The sequence below is a fragment of the Lutjanus erythropterus genome, chromosome 7 (assembly GCF_056507025.1).
Source record: "Lutjanus erythropterus isolate fLutEry1 chromosome 7, fLutEry1.hap2, whole genome shotgun sequence".
Classification (NCBI taxonomy): domain Eukaryota; kingdom Metazoa; phylum Chordata; class Actinopteri; order Lutjaniformes; family Lutjanidae; genus Lutjanus; species Lutjanus erythropterus.
The window spans coordinates 14,940,223-14,966,592 of record NC_139323.1 but is presented as its reverse complement, the minus strand read 5'-3'; the positions used below and the strand labels follow the sequence as shown (position 1 = coordinate 14,966,592).

Sequence of the window (26,370 nt, the reverse complement as noted above, 5' to 3'; positions counted from 1 at the left end):
AATCCCTGAACAGTCTCTGGGAGACAGGTGGAAGGTCACAAACCTGATCTTTTTTTTTGGGGGGGGGTCACAACTTTAAAAGAACCACTGCTCTGTGAGCTATTAGAACATTAAGGATATCTCTGAGGCCACTCCCAAAAGCAAGCAAGATGATTCTCAAGTATTACAAAAGTAATCTAAAGTATATGAGCATGTATGTTACCTAACTTGTGTAATCCAATGGAATGTGTTAAAAATGACATTTTTAGGGCATGTACTCAGTACTGTAAAGGGGAATATGTTTTACAAGTAACCCTCCCAACACTGCTTGTGAGGGTAGAACATGCCAGACCCGTGCGTGCTAGCTCTTAATTGCCGTTATGAATACAAAGAAGATGTGAAGAGTGTCACTTCTGGATTGATGCGTCTCTGCGTCAAATTTAGCCTGTAGCTATGCCTCCACTTCTAAAGCCCGTGTCTAACTGAAGCTTGTTTGCATCGATTTATCTAGTTTGTGGATATGATATTGACTAAGTAGACCGGCAGCCCTTATCGAGTTGAGGCAAAGCGAAGGAGGTTTAAGAGGTGGTCGAATGCTATGGAGGAGAATAGCCACAGGCTGAGAAATCTCCTCTGATCTTCCCTTGTCTGATTCTCAAACGCAACTCCTTCTCTGGGGGGGCACGCTGATATAGAACTAGGCCAATGTCACAGAATGCTTGTCTAACCCTGGAGGGAAATAAAAAAATCACTTCTTCTGTTTCTCCCCGATGACGGACCTCAATCTCTGCGGATGGGGCTCCGTCTCCCTCTCCTCCCCTTCCCGGCACTGCCTCCATCACTCCGTCTACTTTGTTCTCGGCAGGAGGTTGAACATGCACGAGCTGAGCGGCATTCTCGGCCTTGATGGCCCGCTATAGCAGCTGTTAGGAGAGCGAAGGTAATCTTTAGGCGTGTCACTCAATGCTGAGGAGGAAGCTGGGAGGGAAGTGAGTGAGTCACCTAGTTCTAGTTTCAGCCTTCCATCATCTTCAGTATTAGACGCTGCTCTAAAAGCCCACAGTTACTACTTAGCAGAGTAATTACGACAGATGGAACCAAAAGTCAGTGTGGATACTAGTTTATAACAATATGTATATTTGGGGTGTAAGAAAATATTAATACACTTAAGCAGTATTATGTTTTGTGATACTAAATCAATTCTGTATTGTGATGTTGTGATACATGCAAAGATTCATGGCAGTGGTTCATTTTCTGTCACTAGATACCAGTGTTGTTCTCTATCTTCACTGTTCTGATTGCACAAAAAAAGTATTTTTTTAAAACTCACAGTTTATGCATTTGGTGGTGTTTTTATACTATGACAGTGTCACTAAAATTATATAAGCAAAACAGCAATATATCACCTTGCTTACAATTGCAATATATTGAATCATGTATTGTATTGTACTGTATTGTGATGTGCATTATATCATATCCCAGATTCTTGCCAATACACAGCTCTTAAGTACATACTGTGTATGTTGGGTACTATGATACTATAATACAACAAACAGCCAAAATAATACAACAAACCAGCAGGTAATTTGGTGAAAATAATAGTAGTGCTACTTCACAGAAGGGATGTGCCATATTGTACCATTTATGACAATACTGCCATCATTTTGGGCAACACTTTATAATAACCACCATTAAAAAACAGTAAATTGATAGTTAATAAAACTTATTTTCACTGTTCCACTGCTAACAAACAATATTAATTTGTAAATGATTACCAAATGATTTAAGAAGAAATTTAAGAAATCATTACATCGAGAGATGGACCAGATATATGAACACTTTATTAAGGATTAATAATTAGTAATTTGTCTATGTTGTGTCATGTGTGTATTGTCTATATTGAGTTGTGATCCTACAGTAAAAATATGGTACTATGCAAATGATCAGGTTGTACACATCCAACATTCACCAATTAAAAAGAAAAAAAAAATCTACAAAAATATTTGTATGGCTATTATAAAGTTGCAACTGATGATTATAATTCCTTACATACTTCTGTACATACTTATTTTTTTGTACGAACGTAAACTGACATAAGTTGTTCAAGTTCAAGTTGTTTTGTTTCCAAAACCTACCCAAGTAGTTTTTATAGCTTTACTTTGAAAGTCTAACTGGGCATATAAATTACTGCTAATGTGACCGTGGAGCCATGCACGAGCAAAACTGAAGCTAGAGGGGCACCTACAGCGCCACAGCATAGAACTACTGGCCAAGCTGTCATATGTGATGAGTTGGGAGTGAGAATGTGTTGTCAAACATAATGTATATGGTTGTTATGCAACTGATGTTAATACTTTGTAAATAGTAATACATCTATCAACATTATTTGGCTATTATAAAGCTGCAACTGATGTTTATAAAAATTTACAATTGCTTGATCAGTGGTGTACAATATACACATATATAAAATATTATTTGAATGTTTGTAAACAGTAAAAATAACTATTAACTAAAGTTTAATTAACTATTAATTTACCATTTATTAATGCTAATTATTATGAAGTGTTCCTGGGAAAGTAGCACTGCTGGAGGCTCTATGGTGGAGGAGTTAATTCCAAAAAGGGGAGCGACTTCACTAGTGTGGAAGTTGTTTGATTACTAAAGATCAGATGTACAATAAACCATGGTAATGTACATGAACTGCAAGAAGACTGCAAAAGAACAACAAAAGGGGCAATACAACAAATTAATTTTACCATCTCAAGCAGAAGCACCTGGTTGAGTACAAATCATGCACGTAGATCTCAAGAGTTATGGTGATATCTAAACTATAAATATTTTTCAGTATTTTGTCACGCTGTAAAGAATATTATTCTTGCAGAAATACACTGAAATATCATGACGTTATTTTGGGGCTGTATTGCAAACCTTGCTTCACAATATGAAAGCATCAAAGCCACAAACTTAAACATGTTGGGAAAAAGTAATTCACAGAGGTATTAAGGGGCATATTGAGACTTTTTCACAAAAAATACGGAGAGTAACAGAAAGAAAAACTGAAAAAATAAGATGTTTCTTCGTGTGTGAGTGTATGGATGGGGGTACAAGACTAGGACAGACTGAAAAGTAAGTAGTTTTTTGGGGCCTACAGAGGGGAGGGAGGGAATTAGAGGCGTGAGGGACTTAGCCACCCTGGCAGTCTTTCCACATGAGCACACCTTGTGCACACACCAGGCCAAGGGCCCCCCTATGTATCCTTAAAGGGATAAAAAGCACGGACAAAGGAATTAAAATATAGATTACACAAGTGGCCACCCTGCGTTTTATCTGCCAAAACCGCAGAATCGGACAAATTGGATCAGACGTTATAAAGCAGGGGGCGAGAGGCGAGCGAGGAGGGCAAATGAGGAAGCAAAGAATAAGAGGCACGTCGACACTGGTTTGAGAGGAGATAGATTAGGATGAAATCAGGACTTTTTAATGCACCCTCAGCCTCAAAACAAACACAAGCTCACAAGTTCAAGTGTAATGATATAAAAGCAGTGTGTAAATAGTTCAAGTTCAAGTACAAATCACTGGCAGAGTACTGTGAGCATGTGGCGATTATTTTGAAGTCTCACCTGCAGCTTTAGAGTGAAGAAGCCTTGCTCTGACCCCGTCTGTGACCTCTGACCCTCAGAGCACGAGGTGGCCTGATGTCCTGCAGGTTCAGACGCAGGCCTGCAGATGGAGTGTGTGTATTTCTGTGTGACTCTGCTTCTGTCTGCACTCCACAGATTCCTGCAAAAAATATAAAGCATGAAGTTGAGAGAGAGGATGCAGCAGGTCAGAACCTCACACTCCAATGTGTCTGATCCATCTTTATTCTCTCTTACACGACATTCTTGAACCCCAACACACACACATTCTTTGAGTATGTATGTTACAATGACTTAAAAATTAACTTTTACCTTTTAATTCTAGTATTATTAATAATATAATATTACCTGGCATTCCTTTGACTTAAAGATATAATATTAAATCATACATTAAAAGGGTCAAATTCAAGCTTCAATTTTGCCAAATACAAAGTCAAGAATAGATACTTTGATAGCCTGTTTCTCATATTATCTGGGCTTCAATGTTGTCAAAAGTGTCAATACTTCGATACTTTTTAATACCACATGTTTAAAATGATACAACAGCTGTAAATTATAGTACCAAAAGTGCCAAAAGCTAAACAAAAAAGATTTAAGTGCTCATTCAAGAGCTCAGTTCAGTCTTTGTTGTCCTGCTTGAAATTTGTTATGCAGCACAACAAAATCACTACCAACACTGTGTTTGAGGAGGTTGTTAATTGAAGAAAAAAAGAAAATTATCCTATTTTGTTTAGTTTTTTTTGCCATGGCATCAAAAGAGGCATTGAGTATTGTTTTTTTTAATAATAGTATTGAATCAGAGTAGAAAATTCTGGTATTGGTATGACAATGCCACTGTGCTTCTATTGATACAAAAACACTATCAGGCCTGTAAAACAAACTACATGAAGAAAGTTAAGATTTTTGTAATCAAGGATGGCACATTAATGTATCCTAATAGAATAATTAACAGGTTGTATATTGTAATAATGCAAAATATAAAATTCATTTGTGTTATATTGTTAGACTTATGACAGGAAAGTTTCCTATATTTCCTATTTCAACTGTCTATCTTAAATGCATGACAATACCAATCTCTTCAACACACACACACACACACACACGCACGCACACACACTCACAAACACACTTCACAAGCGATTACACAAAATACTGAAAGATTACATCCGCTGAAACCTGATGTCCTTTGCGGGTTTAAAGCCTGCATGTCAGCCTTTCAATTTTTTTTTTCTCTTTCACTTGCATGGGTCAGAGGCTGTTGCTAGGCTACCAAACCCAGAATTCATAAGTTCAGAGAAAAGGTTTATATAGGCCATTGCAATTCAAGGTAAAATGATAATAGAAAATTGATAACGGTGGAATATGGATTTTGATGATATGGAATCAAATAGACCATGGACCATAAATAGTTTCAGATCGGAATCAAAGTGTAATAATAGGAACAATAATAATGTAATAAAAAATAATAATAACTGTCAGAGCTTAAATGAAAATTTTAAAGTATTTTTTGAGAGAAATCTATCGACATTTACTTGAAACGATGCTCACAAAGAAATATTATAAAATGAAGACAAGCAGGGGACAATGCTTTCCAGGAACTACTATGCATCAGAAATTCAGTAATTCTCTACCTAAAGCTTTTTGCGAAAACACAAGTCACACAACCCGATACTGAATCACAGTCTTGCTGTAGAATAAAACACAAAACTGTGCAGCCTGAGCTCACACCGTAAAAAAAGACCTATTCTGTAATCGACAGTATGCTGTCATGTTTATTGCACTCTGTAGAATCAGAAAATGAGGCACTGAGGGTGCAATAACAGCACATACAGACATAAACACATGCAGAGAAGCACATGTACAAATGTTCAAAAACATGTGCACACACACTTCCAGGCACTCGTACACACACAGCGCTGCAATCTAGTGGCCGAGTGTGACACAAACCAGATAACATCTATAGGATGGTGGTAGCTTGGAAATGCAGCACGGCTGTAAACCTAAAACAATGGTTCTTCTGCTGTCTATGCACAGGACGACTGTGTTGTTTCAATACCCGGCCTCATGCAACAACAACCAGAACTACAACATGAGAATATTCAATGTTATCAATACAGTGCAGAGACAGAGAGAGTGGGGAAGGTAGGAGAGATGGGGGGGGACATACTGACATATCTACGCTTCAGCAGGAAAGGCTGCAGACATGACAGGTTGGTTAGAAATGCACGGCATGCATGCATAAACACATCTCCTCTCCTGCTCTCTTATCTCCTCACCTCATTCCTTCTATTTTCAAGCCTATTCCCTCTCGTCAAACATTTTTTTCCTCTTATTTGTTTGTTAATTTCTCTATCATAACAGCACGCAGAATATATCCGAGCTACAATTTCGAGCCACACAATTTCAAATACAAATGGATAAATCACAGTGCAAGACAATGGGAGGTGTAAATGCAGCCTTATGGCAGGTGTTGGTAGACTAGACGTAGGCTAGACTGGGCTCCATCTGGTGTTGAGGGCCTCCTCCTGATGGTGGAGAGAGGGCCCAGACAGACACATATTAATGTGGGAAAAACCAACGTCTAGCCTGCCTCTCAGACTGCATTTCAATCTCAAAGGGGCTCTCCCCATATCCTCCATTTATTACCCCTCAGCAATGCATTAATTTCTACTGCTGCAACTGGGCAAAAGCTGGGAGGGCGGTGCTGCTGGCGTGGCGTGTGGTGTGGTGGAGCTATACAGCACAAAATGCCACTGTCAAATACAAATGGAGACATGCCGTGTTATTAATGCTTTAGCTTAATATTGCAATTAACTATCAAAGGGACAGAAGGGACATGTATTCGCTGTGAAAGTATCCCAGAATCTGGAGATTTTTTTTGCCTGGATATTTCAAACTACTGCCCATATGTGATGAAATCCATGTTTGGTGCTCTCCAATCACAGCATTGTTCGATGTCAAATCTAACCATCTAATCAGAATATGGAGTTAAGATATTTTTCAGAAATGACTGTTGCCTTATTTTGAATGCCACACATGTGCTTCAATAATAGAGAGTGATGATAGACTACAGATCTGGTCATATTCTAGTCACATATTTCAATTTATGGCATGAGGGCATATTTGAATATTTTATACATTTGATGTCTATGCAACATTAGATGAATCTGGACACAGTAGACTATATGAGGCAAATGCTGGCTTAATGTTTGACCTGATACAAAGCCTAAGCAAAAAATCTCTGACCCAAAAAATAAAAACATAATGAAAATGAAAAACTATGATCCAGATTCTTGCTATAATTTTACAAAAGGGGTAATTCTGCACACAAATAGTACTAAGATCAGGGTTTTTCAAGTATTGCTGCAACTATAATGCCTGTATGTCTCAAACAACACAAGCTTTAATTCTGTGTATTAAAATGTTGTCTCAATGGGACGTTACCATTTACTGGTTCCTGTCACATTAAAATAGAGACATGGGTGTCCTGACGCTCCTGCAGTGTTTCCTTGATGAAAACATTCATTTGTGCCACGCTCTATTAAACTACCCAAACTATAACTGCACAGCTCATACTGATAGCCTCAAATGATCATTAATATCATCATAATTACAAAAGCAGACAGCCTCTTGTTTCACATCACACACACAGCACTGGAATATATTCACACTGCCAGGAAATCTGTATTAACGCACACAGCAGTATAGCAGCACGCTGCCACAAAAAGCCCCGGAAAGATGAGATATTTCCGTGCTAGCTCCTTCTCCACCTGCCCTGCTCTGTGACGCAGTAAGCTGGGGCCTACTAACAGTACAGCACCAGGCTCTGTGCTGCTACACATTCACACACACACACCACCGTCCAGAGCAGAGCCACCACACAGAGCTACAGCTACAGCTTTAGCAGCTAACACGGAATGGGCTTGTTTAAAATTCAACAGGCTCCACTTCAGGGTCCAACCTTTCACTCAGGCAGTCCTGGAACCAGACAGGAGGAGCTCCTCTCCAGCTCGGATGGGGGGGAGAAAGACAAGATGCTGTGCAGGCAAACACCGGTCTCTGGACGAACCAGCCGACCCTAATACTGCCTCCAAAATCTCTGCTACTGTACACCAGCAATGGAAACACACTTGCTGGTGATATGTGGCATGAAAATACAGTTCAGGCGTCACCAACTAACTTGTAACATGTAGCACGTTGTTTACATCCTATCAACTAAACTACATCTGTGACCAGGTGTCCGCCAATTTTATCCCTTGTCCGACGTCCCACATATTGAGACCATGTCCCACATTTTGATTGGCTCTAGTTTTCAAAGGTCAAACCACTGAAGGACAGACGTTTCTCAAAAAACTGGCTTTTATCCAATGGCTGTGAAGAAGGTGGGGAAGGCTATCTATTGCCACTTGCGAGTCACCACAAAGTCACAGTCTATGCAGATTTAGGCAGAATATTACAGACACTGCCACAAAGACAAAGAAATCCAGCTTTAACAAAGACTCACCAATCGTCTGTTGTTGCTACTGAATCAATCAGAGGGCAAAGAGATGTTACAAGCTTACAAGGTTCAGAAAAGAAATGTTTAATTTTTAATATCAAAATTTTAGACTGCCTCTCAGCATTGCTCCAACATTGTCCCACACACAAACATAGTCTTTGTTCTATATTTGGTTGGGATCTCGTCATCATGAGCTAAATTTAAGGCACTAAATTTATTGATACCTTGGCTTCCATACCGGTTCCTGAACTATACTTTTTTTCGCTACCGAATCCATTTTAACAAAAAGAAAATTACATAACTGTACAATTAAAGGAAAAAGCTGTTCAAAGAGGAGCAGCTGGAAAAACTGTTTTTACTTTGCATACTTCACTCAACCTGGATAACTGGACTACAAGGAAGAAACTGGCAGAATATCTGTACAGTATTGGTCAATACTAAAAAATACATAACTAACAAAACTCTTTAGGTATCAAAATTTGGTATCAACTGACGAGGCATTTTGCGATACTGCGATAGTATTCAAGCAATTCGGTTATTGCAATAAAAGTATCAAAGTTCAGTGCCCAGTTCTAGTCAGACTAGTAATGCATTTGTTTAAAAAAGGGACACAGAGATGTGAGATGTCTCACTGATGTCGCACAGGTCTTTTCTTCAGCAGTGTGAGACATTTTTTTGTTCTCTCTTCTTTGTGCATGAAGTTTGAAGCTGCTGTTAGTAAGTCCATCAATCAAGCTAAATCCAGGGATATAAGGTGATCCCTTTGACAAACACCCACTGAATGACAATATTGTCTTCCTCTGCACTTCATAACCTGTGACACATTGCTGTGATGACCTGCCACACATTGTCCTGATCTTTGTTGCACCTGCCGTATGCTACCAGATACACTAAACCCTGAAAATGCACCTGATAGTGGGATCATTCCTCATTGCATCCAGCAGCTACACCACAGTATGCATCATCCACACATCAACTTTTTCAAGACTAAATAAAGCAGCATGCAGAGAGCTCCCTGCAGGTGCATTAGCTCTGATTGTTGAAGCTCTTTTACGTATCACTACATAAGACTCGTTTCCACCCAAAGTACCAGGAACTTTTACCCCGAGGAACTTCTTATCAAGGGACTAATTGGTTCCTTCAGCCATTTGTTACCTGCATTTCCACTGTAGTCTAATGCCCGCAAAGAATAGGCAAATTTGTCACTGATGTACAAAAAAGCGACAAAAAAAGCCTAATTTTTACAAGCAAATAAGCTATAACAACAATGATGCCACTTTGGCATCAGTCCATCAACAAACTTGTTTGTAGCTGCAGAATTTTAGAAATAATGTCTGAAATAAAAGGCTGTGATTCCCCAACAAATCAAAAATGTTAAGCACAGAAAAACCCTGGCCTTAAGTTCCAGTATACCGCTTAGCAGGGACTTTTCAGGGGGTTTAATAATGTCCCCAGAACTTAATTTAGACCCTGGACCCTGCAGTGGAAGCATTTTTTCAAAGGTACCTAGTCCCTGGGAAAGTTCCTGTGGTGGAAACGCGGCTATAGACAGGCCAGATATGGGGGCTACTGGTGGAACACGTGACTCCCAGGAGTCGTCCAATCATGTGCTTTATCAGCTACAAACCGCGTTCACCTCACCTCCTGCTTCTCAGCATCCTACTAACAACACAGCCAGCAGAAATAAACATGTAAAATACGCTTGTTAGAAGCTACGTCTTGTGACTAAAAGGCAGAGAAACAGAAGAACTGCCGAATCGCCCTCCTCCTCCTACTCCTCCTCATCATCATCATCATCATCATCACCATCACTCTATGAATGGAGCCTGTCTCCGGTTGCTAACTACTGTCACTCCACGCATGAAAGAAATCTCTGTGCATCCAGTGTTTTTAGGGGGGCGGTGTTCTCTTCTGCATACGTCCAGGGAAACAGGAGGCGTTTCTCGGTGCGGTGCACGGACGGACGCTGCCGCGGGCTTCCATCCAGTCCTCCGTGCCGTGCAGGCTGCATCCATCCATCCGCTCCGGCAGCCTCCTCCTCCTCCTCCTCCTCCATACCCCTCCTTCCTTCATCGGTCCCGGTTCCGGCTCGCTCCGCCGTGACGACTGCAGAATTAGTTTATACATTCGGTTCTCTAGCTTTATGATATTACATAAACTCATACAGCTAGATAACCAAAGAGAAAAACTAACCCACGTCTCTTAAAGGGGCCGTCGCCGCCGGTGGAGCTGCTTGTGTTGTGGTCACATGGAGCCATCGCATTCCGCCTCTCTCTCTCTCCCTCTCTCTCTCCGTCTTCTCCTGCGCTCCCTGTCCCTCTGTCTCTCTATCTGACTCTAATATACACACATAACAGCGCGCATGCACGAAGCTTTAGGTTATAGGTAATATCCTGTTTGATTAGCGCCTTTACGCGCAAAGATTCCCTGTCTTCTACAAAATACATGTCCTCAGACTGCGTGGGAATGAATCAGAATGACATGGGCAATGATGCAGAGGAGGGCAAAATAAAAATGTCACACCATATAACCTCCACCACCAGGTCATCATCAGCAATAGGCTATAAAGTGCATTATTCTAAACAAAATCACCATTTCTTGCCATTATACTAGCTGGGTCCAACCAGTATTTTGATTTTTATGAACACTATAAACTACCTTAAAATCAAGAATGATTAAATCTGAAACTCAGTTCAGTTTTTGATCTAAACCTAGATTAAATTTAATTATGTTGCAGCAAAACTTTAAAATCCAATTTAACTTTCAGTATTAGCTTAAACCTTTTAAACTTACACTTGAGGAATTTTAACTTTTAAAATGGCTGCCGTGTCCCTTAAGCAAAATAATCCAGTTTCCTGAAGAAACATGAGGGACAAACTTAACCGAACAGAGTTTTATGATGTGTCTCTTCTTTCATTCACTCAAGTTGATAGGCCAACAAGTTTTTCTCGAAGGAGAAAAACTTTTCTGCCGAGCCATCAGGAGTTGGCTAGCTAACTTTTTAGCCAGCTAGCGAACAGTGTAACTTTTGTTTATGTACTTTCAGCTAGCTAGAAACCAATTTAACATTTTGCTAACTTGCTCTATCAAGCAAACATTGTAATAATTTATAAAACTTATTAGCTAGCTAGCAAACAGTTTGACGTTTTGTTTTTTAGCTAGCTAGCAAACACTAACATTTTTTTTTAAACTTCTTAGGTAGCTGGCACGCAGTTTTACATTTTGTTAACATTTTAGCTAGCTAGCAAGCAATTAAAAGTTTTTTTTAATACTTTTTAGCTGCCAACAAACAACGTAATGTTTTTTAAGGAATACAAAGCAGCTAAAAGTTAATGTTTCCCTCCCTCTTTCATTCTTTCTAGGTTCAGACAGCACTCATTTTTAATTCAAGTAAGCAGGCATCTCCATATTGATTAAATTTAATTAACATAATAATTAACTGAGTTTAGCTTTTAATTGTGACACAGAGCTCTTCTTAATTTTAAATCTGGTCTTGGTAAACTGATCAGAATTAATCTTAGATTAGATTTCTCTTTATTAGCATAACCCAGTGAAAGTCATATCACATGAGTGTCTGCACTTAGTCTGTTAGCAATAGGGTTATTGTATACTTGTATGTGTTATGAATGAGTGTTCTTGATATGTGTGTCTGTGCATCTCATGACTATGAATGAATCAGTACATCTGTATAAAAGAAAGGAGTGTTATCTTAAGTACTATGTCTCAATTTTTCTGTTTAATTTTATTGATAGATACTTATGAATTGTATATTACAGAGCTGCAACTAAACGATAATTTTTACAATTAATCAACTAATCATTCTGTCTATAAAATGCCCAAAAAATAAAAAAAAAAGTGGAAAATTGTCATCACAATTTGCAAGACACCAAAGTCACAATTTCAAATTCATTCTTTTGTCTAACCAACAGTTCAAAACCCAAACACCCTCCATTTACTATCATAAATAAGTGACAAAGCAGTAAATCCTTACAATCTGGAAAAAGTAAATATTCTACAATTTTTGCTTGAAAAATGACTGAATTGTTTCAATGATTATCAAAATAGATGACAACTAATTTTGGTTGAATTGACTAATCAGTTAATTGACTTATCCTTGCAGCTCTAGTACATTAACTATTGTAATTATTACTACCTGTTTTATGCTGTCAGGATAATGCCATTTTGCAAGTCCCTGGGGTGTTTTGCATAGGAAATTGTCCTTCACCTTCCCTTGCAATTACTATATACTATACTTTTTTATTTTCTTCTAAACAAACTATAGTTTGGATGATTATGGATTCACACCAGAGGTGAACTTCCACCCACGACAAGCCTGAGAGCATCTGCAGGGTGAAATCATCCAGCTGCAGGAGGGTGATGACACATTCTCCTGTCATCCATGGACAGGCGAGGCTCCATGCCACTAATAACCGCAATACAGCATATATTTACCTACTAATGAGACCATATCATGTCCAGTTTGACCATACTGAGATGAGAGGCAGCGTTACCTCCACTGTCGTCCTAACAGAACACACTAACAGGCCCTCACAAACAACCAGCTTATTGTTGTTTTAAATGCCAGCTCACATCGACCCATCTCAGACCATAGACCACAGTTTCCGCGTTGAGTGAATTAATCCACGAATTGTTTGAAAGCATGACAAACTACCAAAAGGCCCATACAGCAGCGTACAGTACAGCAGAGGAGCTTCCAGCTAAATGTCAACAACATGATCTGGTGGAACAAGTCCAGCCTCACTGGATGTCACTTTGGACTGTAGCTGGTGACAGACTGACAGGACAAACTAGTCTTTACAATCCAGTTTGCAAACACATCGTAATTTGCTGCGTAAATATGTAACTTCAAGACAGCAATCTTGCTGAGCGTTTAAGTTTGAATTTTACTGAAGAAAAAATGCAGTAAGTTTTTATATGTCATCAACTGGCAGGGAGTTCAGATGAAAATTAACCTCTATGGCTAAATCTGGCACATTTACATGATGGATTTAAGTGTTTATGTTATTTAACGTGCATTGTCCCGTCTTAAATAAAATAAACATAAAAAATAAACATATATCGCAGATAAACATTAGGACAAACATCAGGATAAAATACTGTAATATGACATTTTAAACATGCCATATCTGTTATCACGAGTGTAAGTCATGTGGTATTACGGGCAAATTAAAACAGCTTATTTAAATTCAACTGTATTATTCCTTCATTTAAAAGCTCTTAAATATTTCCGTAACGATATCTTTTATCCAATGGTATTGAAATGAGAATAAACACATATCATACTCACATATTAAGCCTATTTGAAACAGCAGTTTGCGTAATCGGAGAGCCACGATGTTTGCTTCGTTATTCAATAAGAAAAAAACTGTTAAAAATCCACCACCGATATATTCTTCTGCAGTCAGTCCGGTATGGGAGCCTGTCTCTGCCGGTCTTCGACCATGTGGGATGCCGGCACATAAGGCACAGGAGGACAAAGCCCATATTTTACGCACTGCTCTACCATCGCCATGGATGTAAGCATGTGTGTATCCTTGGAGGAGTAATCGAGGGATATAACGTCCACTCCGGCCTGTCAGAATCACTGCAGCAGGCTAAAGCCCGAGGAGGAGAAAATGAGAGTGAAAAGTGGAGAGAAAGCGCCTCGGAGTGTCAGATGTGGGGCGCAGGAGGCGGAGGGCCGCCCGGGGGCCTCCGGGTCAGACTGCTAGGGGAGACGCGCGGTGTCCACAGAATTAGGCATGCTCATTGGCACACACATGGGTGAGCAGCGCCAGAGATATGGGGTGGATATAACGGACATACGAAGAAGACAGAGGATGGAAACTGAGTACAGCCACTAGGAGATTCTCAGTAACGCGGTGACATCATGATAAAGGCTTTGACATCAAACTTATCCATCATCAAAACCAGCCACCGATACTGTAAATGTACGTTGGATCTTAATATGGGACCTTAGGACTCTTCCAAAATCCACTGAGAGGGGTCTCAAACAGCGTGAGGAATAATTTCACACGTCTGTAGCTGAATATATCCTTTTAAAGAATATAACGAGCGCCATATTCACTAAGCACCAAAACTATACAGTAACAGAATCCAGATCAATAATAATTAATAATAATTATAACATCTCTGTCCTAAATGAAGGTCCAGAGTGCAACAGTGTACAACAACAGCACCGTCACCTGACTGGAAACAGGCCTTGGGCAATACATCACACAACTGGCCTTGTTTAAGGATTTGCTGACAATAAACTATCCGTCTTTCAGCCACACCCTGTCTGTGTGAATAAGGATAGAAAGTTTGTCCCGATAAAGACACACTGAGCCAGCAGTGAGTCAGGTGAACCAGGTAACAACCTGCAGGTAACAGGACACACCGTTACAATGACGCGAGGGTTGGTGTTATAATGTAGGCCTGCACGTTTTATTACAAACCTAAATCGTCTTAATTTTTTCTTGCACAGAAAACGAGTTGTTTTGTTTTATTGTTTTGTTTATTTGTGTGTGTCTGTTATTGGCTAAAACGAGTCCACAAAACGCGCCACGTTTATGCTTAGTCATTTCAGAGAAATGATTGGCTGAGAGTCTAATGAAGAGAATGCAAATAATGGCTAAAACATTCGTTTACACTACATCACAGCCTTTAGTGCTCTGTTATAACAGTGGAAGCCTGGTGTGTGAGCGTGTCCCTTTTAGCTTGATGTTAAATAGAGCCCCATACAGTTCACACTGTGTGCTAAAAGCTTATTCAAATTGTGAATTTTATTCAGAATTATAAATGCCAAAATGTTAAAAATAACGAGTTTCTTGTGTATTTTCACTGTATTACAGTCGGTAATGCTTGTGTGTGTGTGTGTGTGTGTGTGTGTGTGTGTGTGTGTGTGTGTGTGTGTGTGTGGCTTACAATATCTTCATTTTTTTTTTCCTTCCTTATTTGAATTTTAATCAGCTCTGCCACTTCTCTCTAGGCCTGCAAATAAAGTCTCCTATGCGGAGGAAATATTTCCGGAAAGTGAAATTTTAAGAAATTATCAAAGGCTTTCTTGAGCTCCAGGCTGCAGGTTTTCTTCGTAGCAGACAAAAAGGAAATATTTTTCATTTTCAAAATAAGATAACTCCGTTCTCACCGAATTCATAATTACTGAGACTTCAGTCCACCCGAACTTGTTTGAGAAACTAAAAATAAAGACAGATACTTTCTTTTTTCTTTCAAATTAATCTCAATTTCCATTTCATCTCCTAACTACTGTAAATAAGACTAACGTTAATATTTTTAATTTCTTACAAAATAAGCTGGAAAACATTTGCTGATACAGAAATAGTATTAAAATATTATTTATTTGTTTGCAAATCTGTCTAAATTAGTAAGTAGATTGTTGAATCGCTATAATTTTATAAGCTCATCAAAAGTGTTTTAATGTGTGTGTGTGTGTGTGTGTGTGTGTGTGTGTGTGTGTGTGTGTGTGTGTGTGTGTGTGTGTGTGTGTGTGTGTGTGCATTATACATTAATACTGATTGACTCTAAGCTCTGCCTTTCATCAGCCTCACGTGCATTTAACTGAACACGCCCCCTGACTGCGTCACGTCCTGTCAGACGTACAGTACAGTGTCAGGTATTCAGTGACAACGAGATGAACACTGACCAACAGGTCTCTATTCTATTCTATTCTATTCTATTCTATTCTATTCTATTCGGTTCTGTTCGCCCATTGACATCAATCTATGGAGAATAATAATACAAAAACATCAATGACAATATTGCATTTAACACAAAGTTATATATATATATATAGCACAGTTATATACAGTATACAGTTATATATAGTTAGAGTTTTCTATTCTATTCTATTCTATTCTATTCTATTCTATTCTATTCTATTATATGGGAGTCAATAAATATCGTGTTTGCTGTGTTCCTTTACGGGCAAATTTATCCAAGAAAAAAAAAACTATCAAACGTCCGTCACCGAGTATAATTAATTTACCTGTCTTATTATTTTGTTTATGCCGTTTGTTAAACACGCCAGATTCAGATTAGATAACATCAACGGGAAAAATAAAGTATTTTTCTTTCTTTTTTGTTTCTGTCTTAAAAACACAAAACACAAAATCTAAAAGAACAAAGATGCACAAGCAGAAACTAAATATGCTTGACAAAAAAAGCTTGAGTTTAACTGTATCAAAACTTTTGTATTAAAGAGAACTGACTTAAGTTCAGCACCTCCAGTTAAAAAAGTACAGTCTCTGTCCTTGGTGCTGAAACGAATGAAATAAATTCACGGCGCTGAGAAAAAGACAAACACTAAAATAGTTGGGGTTTATTCATGTAAATATAACCCTGCTAGGATCTAATAAACTCTAGTAAAAATGCATTTCCAAATTAAAACTGATTAGCCGGTGAACGAGGAAAAATTATTTTCACATTCTGATCGAGGAGCATTCAGCAGCCTAAACATAAAACAAACCATTTCAGGTACAATGACAGTTTTCCGAGGTTTTAGCTATTTCTCAATGAAAGAATGAAATAAATCACATTGACAATGAAAATCTAAATCTGTAAATACACATCAAGAGGCAAAGGCAGTTATGATTTTCTTTTCTTTCTGCTTCAGCAGGCAAATTTACCATATTAATCTGGCATATTAACCAGAAAAATAAACACGATTTAGCTCTAACAGGACATTTTAATGTTAATTTTATTTCAGCCGAATTTTACACCGGATGATAGTTATTATGTTGATATTAGTTGTGTTTTAGCGAAACTGTGTGTGTTGAAGTTTATTTAAGTTAAATCTCGTAAAACAGTTCAATCACTTTAGAATTAATATAGCGTCAGTGTTGTATGTGTGATTTTTTGTAGAATGAGAAATTGTTTGTTTTAGGTAGAAATGTGTACGAGATGTGTAGTATCAGTTCAGTTTACAGTAGGCCTACACCTGTTGCACTGTGCAATGTAGAAAGAAAGAAAGAAAGAAAGAAAGAAAGAAAGAAAGAAAGAAAGAAAGAAAGAAAGGAAGGAAGGAAGAAAGATTTCTTAATCCTTTTAAAATTTTAGATATCACATGTATTATCTTATTTTATATATTATATCATTTTAAATATTGCCATTGCATATTATACAAAATATCAGGTATTTAAGTCTACGATAATTTAAAATCTCTTTTTTTAGTTTGAGAGAAAAAAGAATCTGTCATCAATGACGATTTAAATTCTGTAAAATAATGATAGTAAGCGTCTTATCTCTCTATTTAAAACAGGTGTGAAAAAATTAACTCAAACACCAAATCCAAAACACCAAAAAATCGAATAAAAGTGACTTTGTATGTTTCCAACAATTTGATGGCTCTCTATTGTAGTCAGCTGCAAAGGCCTGATTAATTAATTTCACACTGTAGCTCCGGAGAAGATTTTCCCACAAACAAGTGACCAAAAAAAGAAAGGAAAAAAAAAAGAAAGGAGAAAGAAAAAAACGCCCAAAGAAAGAAAGGAAAAAAAAAAAAAGTCAACATCAAGTTCAACAACGTGCTGGTGCTCATTAGCATCACAATGCTGTCTGGGAGCACACAAGTCTTCTTAACAAGAGGCTCTGGCGTCAAGTCCCTCCACCTCCCAGCCAAGGGGACATTTTCCCAGGCTCTGCTAACAATCACACAACTGTTTGCTTTATAAACGCCAGCTCTGGGGCCACTCAGCCCGCCTCATCAGCGCTCAATGGATGCTCCCCAGCCTGCTGCCACTCAGCACTTCACTCTCTAATATATCTGAAAGTGCAACTTTACGCTTAAATGTCAACCTTATACGGAAATGTTATATTATTATTTGACTGTCCTATTTTACCTGACAATGTCACCGGAGTGAGTGTTTGAAGGGCCAAAGTATTTTAGTTAGTAACACATTTACTTCTGAAATATGGCAGAGATCCACAATAAGTCGTTAAAGTAGAATTTAAGGGCTTCAGAATTGTAGGTACTTTTCTTTATAAGCTACCAAAAAGGGTCCCAAATGACCTGACTTCACTCTATTTTAGTAATTATTTTAATATTATTATCACCACCATCACCACTACTACTACTTTTTATATTATTATTATTATTATTATTATTATTATTATTATTATCATTATTATTATTATTATTGTTATTATTATTGGGTATAGTGAATAGCCAAACATCCACACGTCTCAGAGAGGGTTAAAAGCATCATAAATCCACAAGTAAAACATTCAAAAATCATACTTACAAGCCATCAACTGTGAATAAATCCCGCATCTCCGGTTCAAGTCCTTTCAGTATATTTTAACGCAAGTTTCTAGCATCACCTCTCAAGTGTAACCAAACTATAAGAGCCAGGAGGAGTCCAGGGAGGAACCCAAACGCAGCGACTGAGAGTAAACCTGCCAATGAGTTGATCCAAGTGTCGTTTTATTAAAACACCGGCATTATTTTTGCTTCAGTGACCCTCAGAGACGTGAAGCCGAGGCCGAGGCTGCCAGCATCCGCTCCCGCATCCCAGCATCTCCTCCTCAGCAGCCTCGGATGACAGTGTGCGCGCGGAGCTGCTGCGTCGCTGGTCCCCTCCCATTCTCTCTCTCCTCTCCGTCTCCCTCCCTCCCTCTCTCTCTCTCTCACACACACACACAAACATACACACACACACACACGCCGGCTGCTGTGGACGACGTGTACCGAAACTCAAACACATCTCGCAGCCCTTATTGTGAACTGGTGTCCATTGTTCTGTTTGAATGACGCGTCTCCTTCTTTAGTTGCATCTTTTGTTTTTGACAGACGTGGCGGTGAGACTTGCATGCAGTCTCTGTGGCTGCAGCAGCCTCTGTCTGTGGCTGCACGTCGGGTTGAGAAGGAGGAGGACGTGGTGGAGGAGAGGAAGACACATCTGACTCTGACTGAGGACCCTTGGGGGACACATGCAGGCAGCAGAGCCAGAATTTTGGATATTTGCCCGGTGGAGGGAGAAAATGCATCAAAAAGCCTGAGCTCGACGCTGCATGGGTGCTATCACCTACACTCCTCACCCCCAGCACACTCCATCCTCCCCCTGACTATCCCTTCCTGTCCCCCCACAGTGAAGTCCTCACGGCACCAGACAGTCACATTTGGGCAGGAGAGAGACCTCGAAAGTGATCTCCAAGCCAGCACCTGAAGCACATGAGTCAACAACAAGAAGAAAACCGAGCCAGAAGGAGCCATTAACCCGCAGAAATGTTGTAGTTTCCACACGTTTCTCTGCAGGCTCCAGGGGAAAATGCGTGAAAGAGACACGCTGTGTTAGAGATGGGGACGATCAAGGAGCAGCACGCAGCAGCAGCGGCGGCGGCGCGTGTGATGCTGATGTTGCCGCAGCCTCAGCAGCAGCAGCAGCAGCGCCAGGAGAAGCAGCAGATGCTTCCCCGGAGCTCCTGCAGGTCACGTTGCTTTACGTGGTGCGACGTCCCCTTTCCTCTCTGTGCGTAACGGAGCGCACGGTGGACACTCCTGTGCCAAATGTCAGCCATAAACAGAGTAAAAACGACTGACTGATTCTTTAAAAACAGAAAGACATATTGTAAATGCCGGCAGGGGAGAGTCAACGCTGCGTGCAACAAAACTAGCCTTTGAAATGAACGGGATCGTGTGCGTGCTGACGTCAGGCGCCGGGATAGGTTATTCCAAATATGCTGTCCAATGCGCCTGTGAGTGGGAGCCATGGTAGAGGCTCGATCGTGGGGTCTCAACAAGACTGATTTGTGTTATAAAGTTTATTGCCGCGGCTACTGCTGCGTTTATAGGCACATCTTCAGTTTGTTGCATTATTCCTGAGAAGAAATATGACATATTGTCTCTGCAAAAGGTATTTCAAATTTCAGAATAATAATAATAAAAAAAAAATCTGTGTGTGTGTGTATTTTCTTGTGTGTGTGTCTGTGTCCAGATGCAAACTTAAATTCAAGTTTAGGAGTTAGGACTTAATGAAGGCTGGGCAAAGGAACAATTATCTATATTACTTGGAAGCCTAAAAGCTGTTTGGTGCAAATGACAATTATAAAAATGAAATAATTACATGAAATAGTTCACAGGTCTTAATTCTACCTCCATTAATTCAACATTTTAAGGCAGCCTAATGAAAGGTCATTATTATTATTATTATTATTATTATTATTATTATTATTATTATTATTATTATTATTATCATTAAATTGTTGTGTTGTTGTTATACAACATTAGGTCCACACGCTCCACAAGTACTGTCTGACAAATGGAAATAAATTAGTTAGATTTTCATTCTTCAGGAATTTATGATGATATTAAATGTGATGGTTAACTTAACCTTAAACAACTACAACCTCTGAAATCTGATCTAAATTAAAAATATAATTATATGATTATAAATATTTTATAGAGATATTTATCCCTATTCTATTTTTTGTCTATAAGATACAAAAGTGTATAATGAGATTAAAAACATTCAAATAACCAATGAAATGTTAGTTGAGCTTTAAATATATTAATTTATTAAAGGGAGTCATGTTATACGTTCATATTCATAGAAGGAGAGTGATTTTTGTACAACCTCATAAATGAACCTCATGTGTACTTTATAACGCCTCTACATTCATACTGTTTTTGGCAACAATACACATTACACAAGAAAAACACATTTCGTGTCCTCTGTAAACTCCACATCACATCACACAGAGCAGCATCAGAGAAAAGCTCAGCTCAGCTATTCGAGCCAAACAGTGACACCTATTGACAGAAGAGCAGCAGTGTGGAGCTCAGGCCTGTGTCAGGTGTGACTGGCCTAAATCCCCAACACACTCCAAACTCCATAAATCCACATATAAATTCTTAACAACAACGTCACAGAAATACAGCCGCTAAATCGACGCAGCTAAATTTATTAAAACCGTCCAACTCTGAAGAAGCGATCGTGATCGTGTCTTTGATGGAGGAAGAGGAGGCCTAATGCTCTTAATTTATTCAAAATGTAAGAAATGTTGGATTTCGAAAATTCTAAAACGCTAATGAATGTTATAGTAATGAAGTGTATAAAGATGAATATTTTATCACGATCAGGATCCCTACATAAGTGGATCGTATTGCAGAATAAAACGAAAGGCCCACGTGATGATGTAGAACAGAAGAAATCATCTGTAATCGACCAGCTTTGATGAAAAAAAAAAACAAAAAAACAGGTGATTCACCTTGAAATAATGACGGAGCAGGAGAATAAATCTGAGAGAACAAAACTGTGTGATCTAAAAGGCCGCAGTCTTCAAAACACTATTAAAACAACAGGCTGTCATCAGCTCGCCCAGAGCTGCAGCTACAATTATATATAAAACGCCTGTATATTATGGGATGTTTTGGCGTCATAAAAAAATACCGGAGAAATTGTTGCAGCGTGTTTTATTTGTTTGTGTTTGTGTGTTCTTATGGCTCCAGTGGGAGATCGTGAGGACAAAAACAGGAAGAGATGCTGAATAAATTCATCAAAGCCTCTAAAACTGCCTTAATGATTCACAGTGAATTTGTGTCCAAGTTTAAAACTGAAATGATGCTGATATTACTGCAGGTTTAATTATATCCCTAATAAATCCTTTAGTTTGATTCTGAGTTACTGGGAAAATGTGGATCCAAATCTAAATATAATTTTGGGGTTTTGGGCCTATTAACGAGATATATAATTATATATTTCTGGGCATCAGATAAATAAATATCATATTTACTTTAATAGATTTTGCTTTTGTGGCGAAAGTAGCCGAATGATTAAACAGAGGTACTAAAATGTTTTGCAACAACAGACACAAATGTGCTTCAATTCTGTATTCAAACCTAAGCGAAAATTATAGTACAAACAAAGAATGCCATAGAAATGCGTTTTAGAATATATTACGATCAACAATTTAAAGAATATTTTGACCTTTTAAGGCAGTTAAATGTAAATAAACAGCGATCACTAAACAACCAGCTAATTCAGCGCAAATGGGCATTTACTGCATAAAGAGCTTTGACGGTGTTTCTGAATTACGTTTGGTTGTTAGATTTTTTTTATTTTGTTCAAATAAAGCTAAAACTGCTCCCCTCCCCTTTTCAGACCTTCTAAAAAAATCTAATGAATTTATTTATTTATTTACTAAATTAATTCATTCGTTTATTTAGCCATTTATGAAGCACGTGCAGGAATAATGTATTTATTGCACTCAGAAAATTGCGATTTTCATTCATGTGGCATATTTTAAAAAGATTTTTCAGTTTTTAAATTCTGGAAGTAAAATTCTGATTATCAGACAGTTTCAATAATAATACACTAATAATAGTGACTATTATTATATTTTTTTCTCTCACACATAATTCAAGTTGTTTCATATGTTTCTGAATATATTAGATGTGTAACTCCAGACACACAACACCCAGGTAGAGAAACTGCTTCCTCTTTGCCCCTTAAATTCATTCATTTCTGTCAGATTTGTATGTGACTGTTATGTCATCATGCATGACCACACCGAACCCTGTTGGCTTCCATTGTTAATAACTGACCAATTCAAGTGGCCACTTCTGGGAATTGTAATGACCGCTCTTCAAAGGGGCTTGACCTGACACAGGGACATGAAGGTGTCAGAGGTCACACATGAAGACCAACAGGGAGCAAATATTTGTAATTCCCTCTGTCATGCCCCCAAATTAGCACCTAATAGCCACCCATTGTACAAGTTGTAGTTTTGTGATGATGGAGGTTGAGTCTACTTGAAGATGAGGTGGTTTCACAAAGGATTTTAAACACTTAAAACCAAACAATTATCGGCCACAGTTATGAGCCTCTAGATGCGATTTATTCAGTGATCTTATGGCATCACATCTCTGTGTCTGGAGGAAATTCTTGTGTTGACTGAACACTTCTAAGTGGTGTATATTTGTCTTTTGATTTGAACTGCATATAAAGAGCAGCAACAGCAGGGATCCTTGGTATATAAAACTCTACAAAAACTCTATAAAAATGTTTGAATTTCTTGGTGGTGTTTCTGCTACTGGGGCGACATTATAAATTTGCTGATATCCTTAAAAGAAATCATATTCTTAGTCACAGAGCGCTGCCTCGTGCTACAGACATATAGGTGCATTTTATATTGAGAATAAAAATGTACTCCATACACTAGGCAGTTTGTAAGAAATGTAATGTAACAAATAGTACAACAAATGCATTGTTTTGGCATTATATTGTGCCATAATAGTAATTTTGGTATTGAAAACTCTATTAAACAAGAAACTAATGAAGTAGTAGTGATATTCTCAAACAGGTGAGTCAGGAGAATCTATGGTCATCTTTGCCAGCAACCGTAAAGAAGCACTTACAGTCTGCTGCATTATGCTGATGCAACCATCACACAACACAGTGGGTAAAATATACAGTACTGTAGATACACTCAGCAGAAATGCTCAGTACAGAAATTATACAACCTGATGTCACACAGATTGCGACTCCTTTAACTGGTATAGTTTCATAAATATGTCATTCATATAAAAAAATCTTAAGAAATGCAAGTGGAGGGAAATATTTCAAAATATTTAAATCAGTGATACACGTCTTCTTGTCCAATGTCCATTAAGAAAAAGGGTTCAGTGCTGTCCACAATCAACCAGAAACATGTTTTACATGAGATATTAATTCTTAAATTATTTTATTTTAAATGACATCTAAATAATTTTGGTTATCATCTCTGTTCAATCGGTGCCAACATTTATATGGAGTAGTGCCAATGTATGTTGTCTTGTATACAAGAATACTAATATAATGATCTTGATTTAAATTATTATTTTAGGAAGCAAAAAGTAGTAGCAGGGTTTGGTTAAGAAACACCTTTGACTTGGATCTCTTGCAATTTTTTTATATATATTTTTATGAGTAAAAAATATTTGCCAGATTTTCTGTTGTAATTTGTGCGAGTTTCACCCCTTTTTTTTCTCATAAATTGTCTGCAATGAAAATGAATTTTGGGCAGGTTATAGGCCAAAAGAACATTCCCATCATATGATTTGTTAAGACTTTTTTTTTCTCTCATTCAGAAGATACTGAGGACACAAAATTTGTTGAGTTTGTTTATGTTGCGGCTTGTGTGAGGTTGATACTCACATTTGGATAAAATGTCTGAGCAACTCAATGTGTAAATAAGGCAACCCAGACTCTTAGAAGACATTAAATATGCCATGCACCACATTTCAGATTTAGATCTACAGGTGGAAGCAAGAGACAAACTGCAGGTGTCATGTGTGGTGTCATCATAACTCCCACATTAACAAGCATCACTTCCATGAACAGAAAACCAAAAAGACAAATGAAAGAAAACTGCAAAAAATGGACTAATCTGATGTCTGCAGATTAAGTCCAGCATATAAACAGACAAAAATCACACAAAACGCTAAAATTAAAAATAGCAACAGTAAAAGTAAAATAAGTTCAAACTAAATACCTAATTTTAAAACAAACACTGTTCCAACCGAAAAAAGCATGAACTTACATTGCAGCATCTTCTCCTGACGCTCTGAGATGTTGTTTCATTCCCCGCCATGTGAAAACAGACTGGTGTTCTCGCTGCTTTGCTGGTTTAATTGGGAACAGGCTGAAGTTTATGCTAATGAGCGCTGACATCAGTCTTAACAGCCTCCACTCCATAAAGGAGAGGAGCAAAGGGCCAAAGTCGCGCCTCTTTTCCCAGGCAATTCCGCCGGTCAAGTTCAAGCGCAGCGCCAGTGCGCACGATTGTCATTCAAAACACGTTAATGCACGGAGCAAATTCACTGGAGGTGGGGGGAGGCCTGCAAACATGTTTAGCTTAAAATGTGGAGCTATTTGAATTCGATATAAAGCTTATCAATTATAGTAAATATTAGTTTAGCAATTCTCCAAAAGACAAATTCACAAACAAGGTGGTTTTCTTTAAATCCAACAAATTACAAAAGACGCAATTCTACGGCTGTCCACGAAAAATGAGCAAAAACAAGTAATTGACTTTTAATAAATACATGAATATATGCATATATATATGTATGTATATTCGTATATATAAACTTATTACAATTATTTGGGCCCTTTACTTTTCTTGTGGTGTTTTTTTTAATCCACTTCTGTTATAGATGGACACTTTGATGGAGTCTGTTATCAGAAATCTCTCCTTGGTGTCTGACTGCACTGACAAAATATGAGGAGCTTCTTTTCATGAAGCATGAGGATGATGACCAGTCCAGATAAAATCCACTATTCACTTGGGTTGGATTCCACCAGCAAGGGTTCATTTTTAAACCAGATTAGATCATGGTTGAATTTCAAATTTTGTTGTACAAAACCTTTAAACTATCTTAAAATGAAGAAGGATTAAAATTAAACCTCTCTTTAAACCTCAGTTTAGTTTATACTCTAAACCTGGATTTAAGTTATTTCTGTTACACCAAAACTTTCAACTTCAGCCATCGAGGCTAACTAGGTTAACTAACTTTTTAGCAAAACAAATGTAATGTTTTGTTAAATTTTTTTAGCTGACTTCTGTTAGCAAACATTTCCATATTGATTAAGCTCTCTTTAATTTCAGTTTACTTAAATAATCGTGGATTTACTAAATTGTTTTTAATTGTGCAACAGACCTCTGCTTAATTTTAAATCTGGATTTGCAAATTTTAAACCTATGTTTGCTAAACTCTGATTTTAACTAATCTTAGATCAAATGAATCTTTTTGGTGCAAACCAGTCAATATATAGTATATCCATTACAGACAAAGAGATGTAAATGAAATAAAATGAGTTAAGAGAATTTTAAGATCAAAGATAAATGAGTGAGAGTTTCTGTGAAGTCAGTGTCAGAAATATGTCTACTATTTGTACACAAAGGTAAAAGCAAATGATGTAAAATAAAGCCTGTTGCTAGAGCCAGATTACATTTGTGTATGTCTTTGTGTGTTTATGTACATCACCCATCTGTGCATGCAGGCCGCTGGATCATCCATGGGATCATCTATGCTACAATCACTCACTGAAATTGAATTAACAGCATACATTTGCGTAATTACAGTATAAGTGTGCGACGACTCATGTCGTCCAAATCCAGAATCTGTGTGAGGACGAGCCAAAGTAACGGCTTAACTCATCACAGCAGAATCAGGCCGAGCTAATTCTCTCCTGTTTGAATCTGAGGCTACATACAGTCAGTCATTATGCAGATATGAAGCCTATAAGCAGATAG

The 26,370-nt window shown here is 38.1% G+C and overlaps 1 long non-coding RNA gene across 2 annotated transcripts in view; it reads right to left on the bottom strand.

The window, feature by feature from the left end:
• LOC146323772 (uncharacterized) overlaps nt 1-24,681 on the bottom strand; it is a 63,702-nt gene extending 39,021 nt beyond the window's left edge. The window contains exons 1-2 of one of the 2 annotated variants that reach the window (XR_014771205.1): nt 24,655-24,681; nt 3,600-3,759 (exon numbers count right to left, since the gene is read on the bottom strand). This is a non-coding gene — a long non-coding RNA (uncharacterized LOC146323772). Of the gene's footprint in view, nt 1-3,599; nt 3,760-18,377; nt 19,356-24,654 lie in introns of those variants that run through there. The other variant, XR_014771204.1, reaches the window with a different exon arrangement.
• Nucleotides 24,682-26,370: the final 1,689 nt, after the last annotated feature.